Genomic DNA, 6,263 nt, shown 5'->3' on the forward strand with positions numbered 1-6,263 from the left:
TATTTACACGTAGCCCTTTGTTGATATGCTGAATGCTTATAACTTGCAGCGTCCTGGATGGTGAGACGGTATGGGAATCAATATTAAGGAAGGATCCTCATTTTGATACAACTCCCTGCATGCTTGTTTGCCATCCCGAGTATTTACCGACCGGGTATTCCTCCTCCCCTTGGACCAAAGATAAGATTGATCCTCCACCTTCCGATCCGGATATTATGCATTATCCGGAAGATTCTCCCGTTTATTCTCCCCCGGAAGAAGTCAATTATGACGAGCTTGTCTTGAATGCAAGTTTGGTCGAGGACCATACTTCTCCTGGACAAGTTGGACAAAGAGTATGAAATTGCGGAGGATTTTATGCATACCGAAATATTTTTTGTAATCCTCATTTCTTCTCTTCTTTTCCTTGAATCCACACCAATGGTTGACTCAAATGTTTGTTCTAGCAAAGTCGCGTCGATCTTGTATAACTTCTTAACAGTCACCTATGATGACTTTCTTTTTTGACCGAGGATTGTATCCAGCTTTTGTAATTGTTTTGATATTGGCCTCTTTCGATCTTTTGAAGAAATAAGAAATTAACTTCATCTTGAGCTTTGCTAGTCACTTGAATTGCTATTGAATTAGGTATTAGGTCTTAGTTGTTTGAAACAATGCATTTACTTAAGGATTTCCGGAGAAATACAATAAGTTTGAGAAGGAACTCACTCGGGTTTTAAACCGATGCCTTTACTTAAGGATTTCCGGAGAAATACAATAAGTCTGAGAAGGAACTCACTCGGGTTTTAAACCGATGCCTTTACTTAAGGATTTCCGGAGAAATACAATAAGTCTGAGAAGGAACTCACTCGGGTTTTAAACCGATGCCTTTACTTAAGGATAATTCAAAAATTCAATAAGTCTTGAAGGAACTTACTCGGGTTTCAAACCGACGCCTTGCAAAAGGAACTCACTCGGATTTTCATCCGATGCCTCGACTTAAGAAAGTCCGAAAATTTTCCATAAGTGTTGAAGGACCCACACGAATTTTCATCCGATGCCTTATAGTTGGATCTTGTTCTTGAATGTGGTGTATGATTCCATAAGTGTTGAAGGACCCACACGAATTTTCATCCGATGCCTTATAGTTGGATCTTGTTCTTGAATGTGGTGTATGATGCCCCCCAATCAAAAGATAGTTTGTTGAAAGCCAAAAATTGCATTGATTGAGTTGAAAATGATTACATCGCGAACAAAATTGAAATCATCATCAAGGATAAAACTTTTTGAAATGCCTAGCATTCCATCAACGATCCAACTCTTTCTGGGTGTTGATGTTCTTCAGCCTGTAAGCTCCTGAACCGACCGGTTTCACAACCATATAAGGTCCTTCCCAGGAAGGGTCCAATTTTCTTTGGTGATGTGGGTCGGAAGCTAGGGTGTTTCTCAACACCAAATCTCCGGCTAAGTACCGACGATTCTTCACTCGAGTATTATAATGAGACGCTATCCTTCTTTGATAATGTTGAGTTCGTGCTATTGCTTTTGCCTGAACTTCATCCAACAGATCAAGACTATCAAGCAGTCCTTGTTCATTTGCTTTTTCCTCGAACTCACAATCCCGTAATGTCCCCGCCATTATCTCCATTGGTGCCAATGTTTCGGATCCATATGCCAACCTGAATGGAGTTTCTCCTGTGGGTGTTCGAACCGTAGTTCTATAAGCCCACAAGACATTATGAAGTTCTTCGACCCAAGAAGCTTTGTCGCCTTCGAGTCTTCTCTTTATTCCTTCCAAAGAGCGTTCGGTTAGTAACCTCTACCTGTCCATTGCTCGGGGGTATGCCACCGAGGACATACGATGCTCGATCATATATGTTCCGCAAAATTGCTTAAATTGCGGACAGTCGAACTGAGTACCATGGTCAGTGACGATAATCTTTGGAATCCCAAAGCGATATATGATTGATTCAAGCACGAATTTCTCCACTTTTTTCTCAGTAATTGCTACCAGTGCACTGGCTTCAACCCATTTTGTGAAGTAATCAATTCCCCACATCGCAAAGGGCATGGGATCTAGAATTGAAGTCATGGTTTCCGCCGAGCGCTTCGATACTGTAGCGTGAATTTGACAGTTACCACACCGACAAACATATTCCATAGTAGCCTCTTGGACCTTAGGCCAATATAACCCAAGTCTCAGAATTTTGTGAGTCAGGGCTCGTCCACCCATGTGAGCTCCACAAATTCCTTCATGAACCTCAGCCAAAGCTGATTTTGCTCCTTCGGGGCCTATACATCTCATAAGGGGTCCAGAATAAGATCTTTTGTATAGTCTCCCATTCTGAATGACAAATCTAGCTGATCGAATCTTGATCAACTTTGCCTCTTTGGGATCCTCAGGTAATTTGTCATCTCTTAGATACTCGATTATTGGATCCATCCAGCAACGTTATGCTTCAATATAAGAAATTTCTTTCTAATGATAACTTGGAAAAGTTATCTCTTCAATATAGACCAAAGGGTCTAGATTCTTTTCTTTGGCATTGGCTAGTCGGGATAGCTCATCTGCCACTGAATTTTCATTCCTCGAAATCTGAGATATCTTCAAATTTCGAAATTGGTTTTAAAGTGCTTGCACTATCTCTTGATATTTCTACAAGCGTGGTTCTTTAATACCATACTCCCCCTGGACTTGGTTGACTATAAGTTGAGAGTCGCTATAAATAGTAACATCTGTAATAGACAATGCTTTTGACAACCGAAGTCCAGCTATCAGAGCCTCATACTCTGCTTCGTTATTACTTGCTTCAAATGCAAATCTCAACGCATATCGAATAATAAATCCTGCTGGACTTTTTAATAGAATTCCAGCTCCTGCTCCATCTTTATTACTCGAACCATCCACATATACCTCCCAAGCGGTTGGTATAATGGGATCCTCGATGGTGGATTCCACCGGTGCAGTAGTTTCTACTACAAAATCGGCTAATGCCTGAGCCTTAATTGCAGTTCTGGGCTTAAAGCTCACTTGGAACTCACTGAGTTCAACTAACCAGGACACCATCCTTCCAGACAAATCAGGTTTATTAAGAACTTTACTAAGAGGAAAAGTTGTAAATACCTCAATTGGATGAGCCTGAAAATATGGCCTTAGCTTCCTGGCGGCCATCATGAGAGCCAGAGCCTGCTTCTCAATCTGTGAATATCTTGTCTCCGCATCTAGCAACACGTGGCTTACATAGTAAATCGGCCACTGTTTTTTATCTTTTTCACGAACAAGTACTGCACTGACCGCTGAAAGGGACGTCGCTAGATATAGCTGTAATATTTCCCCCTTCTCTGGTCTAGACAAAATCGGTGGTTGTCCAAGTGCTTCTTTTAACTCCTCGAAAGCTTTCTGGCACTCTTCGGTCCATTTTGCTTCCTTGCTGCCTTTCGTGTCTTTAAGTGCCTTGAAGAAAGGCAAACATTTTTCTCCGCACTTGGAGATGAATCGATTCAAAGCAGCAACTCTCCCTGTTAAACACTGCACATCACGAACAGTTTTGGGAGCCTCCATATCAACCAGAGCTTATATTTTGGCAGGATTAGCCTCAATTCCCCTCTGTGATACCATGAAGCCCAAAAATTTGCCCAAGGAGACTCCAAAGGCACACTTTTCTGGGTTTAGCTTCATTTGATATTTTCGCAAGATCGAGAATACCTCAGTCAAATCCGCAATATGATTTGCTTTTGTAAAGCTTTTCACTAGCATGTTGTCAACATAAGCTTCAACATTCTTTCCTATCAGCTCTTTGAAGATCTTGTTGACGGCCCTCTGATATGTTGCTCCTGCATTCTTCAGGCCAAAAGGCATGACCTTATAATAATAGCTTTCACGATCAGTCATGAAAGCCGTAAACTTCTCATCCTCCTTATTCATAAGGATCTGATTATACCCTGAGTAGGCATCCATGAAACTTAAAGTTTCATATCCTGCAGTCGCATCTATCAAGAGGTCAATCCGAGGCAACGGATAGCAATCATTGGGGCAAGCCTTGTTAAGATCGGTGTAGTCTGTACACATCCTCCACTTCCCATTCGCCTTTTTTACCATTACCACGTTGGCCAACCAAGTTGGGCATTCAATTGGTTCAATGAAACCAGAATTCTTGAGTTTTTCAACTTCGCTACGAACGGCTTCATATTTTTCAATGGAGAAATTTCTTCTTTTCTGTATCACTGGTCTCGCCTTAGGATCTATCCAGAGTTTGTGCTCTGCGATGGCCCGATCGATTCCTGACATGTCCTCAGCAGACCATGCAAATACATCTTTATTCTGTTGAAGAAATAACTTCAACTCATCTTTAAATTCCTCCAGCTGTTCAGACCCGATATAAGTAATCTTTTTCTCATCCTCGGTACACAGCTGGATTTGTTCCAGCTTCTCCACTGGTTCGGGTCTTTACATCTTTGCCTCTTCCCGATCGTCTCGAACTTCTATAGGTAGGGCAGTTACCTTCCTCGGGCCCTCCTTGTCTTTTAAATAGGCAACGTAACACTGCCGAGAAATCTTCTGGTCAGAAGAGACTTGACCAATTCCCATATCAGTCGGGAATTTTATCTTCAGATGCTTTGTCGAAACAATAGCACCTATCTTGGATAAAGATGGTCGCCCGAGGATCATATTATAAGCTGGCAGTTCCTGAACCACCAAAAAATTTATTCGGACGTTTGTTTCCTTAGGAAAACTTCCAATAGATAAGTCCAACTGGACCGATCCTTCCGCCACTGCAAATGACCCTGCAAAACCATATAGATGTGTGGATGAAGGTTTCATCAAGTCCTGATCCACCTTCAATTTTTGATACACTTCGTAAGAAATTAGGTCAGCTGCAGACCCTGTATCAATCAAAACTCTATGCACTTCCCGACGTGCAATCTCTACCTTGATGACTATGGCATCATCATGAGGTAAACAAACATCTCTTTCGTCCTCCTCGCTAAAGGTGATAGAATCTTCACCATTCAGCTTCTTCCGCTTCAGCGTCTCTCCGGTTCCAACAAATTTGGATTTTGTTTTTAGACTCCGGAGTGACTCGGGCTCTGGTCCCCCGAAGATGGTAAGGATCGGTGACCGAGTAGCTTCAATCACCTCCTTGCCCTTCTTAGACTTCGGGGCCTCCCTTGATCGTTCTGAACTAACCGAACGATCCCTTTTAGGAGCAGCCGTACGTGGCTCACGTGGCTCCTCTCTCCTTCTGCTAACAAAACTGGACAGATGTCTCTGAGATATTAATCTCTCAATATCAGCTTTCAAATGACGACAGTCATTAGTATAATGACCATAGTCCTTGTGGAATCGGCAATACTTTTCTCGATCCTGCTACTCTCCGGGTTTCAAAAGAATTTTAGGCGGCCACTTCAAAATATTTTTTCTTTTGAGGATATTTAAAATATCAGCCCGAGGAACATTCAATGGAGTGTACTCACTTTTACCGGGGGACCTTTGGCGCCAAGCCTGAGATTTTCCAACCCGATCACGGACATTTTTCTTTGGCTTCTGCTTCTACTCAGGAGCCTTCTGTTCCTTATTGGAGACTTTATTATCTCTTTGGAGCGCGTCTAGAATCTCCATGACTTCAGCCTGCTTCTGGCATCTTTGTACCAACTCAGCACAAGTCGTAGGCATATCCTGTAGTAATAACTCCAGGAGTTTCCGATTAGTGAGTCCCGTGAATAGAGCAGTTTTGGCTACTTGCTCATCCAAATTTTCTATCTCCATCGTTACTTTGTTGAATCTTTTCAGAAACTCTCTGATTGATTCATTCTTTCCTTGTTTGACAGTAAACAAGGTTTCTTCCGTTTTCTTGACCTGTATTCCACTTTGGAATCGTCCTATGAATTGGCGCGCCAATTCGTCAAAGTTTACAATCCTTCCAAAGGGGAGGTTTGAAAACCACTTTTGTGCCGCTCCAGTTAGAGATGAACCAAAAACCCTGCATAATATTTCATCAGAATTACCTGAAACTGCCATGGTCTGTTGGTAATAGCCGATGTGAGCTGTTGGATCTCCGGAGCCATCGAATGTTGAAAAGGTAGGTAAACGGAAGTTACGAGGAAACTGATATCCCGCAATTGGCTCGGCAAAGGGAGTCTTCCGAATGACTGAGTAAATATCCTCTGTTATTCTTCCCTTAGCCAACTGCCCTAATTTCTCATTGATGTTGGCCAATTCCTGACCAATCTGGGTCGGGTGATCTTCAGAAATATGATCACGACCTCGATTAACATGATCATCC

The sequence above is a fragment of the Hakea prostrata genome, chromosome 1, assembly GCF_041222555.1.
Source record: "Hakea prostrata isolate BN-2017 chromosome 1, UWA_Hpros_2, whole genome shotgun sequence".
Taxonomy (NCBI): Eukaryota; Viridiplantae; Streptophyta; class Magnoliopsida; order Proteales; family Proteaceae; genus Hakea; species Hakea prostrata.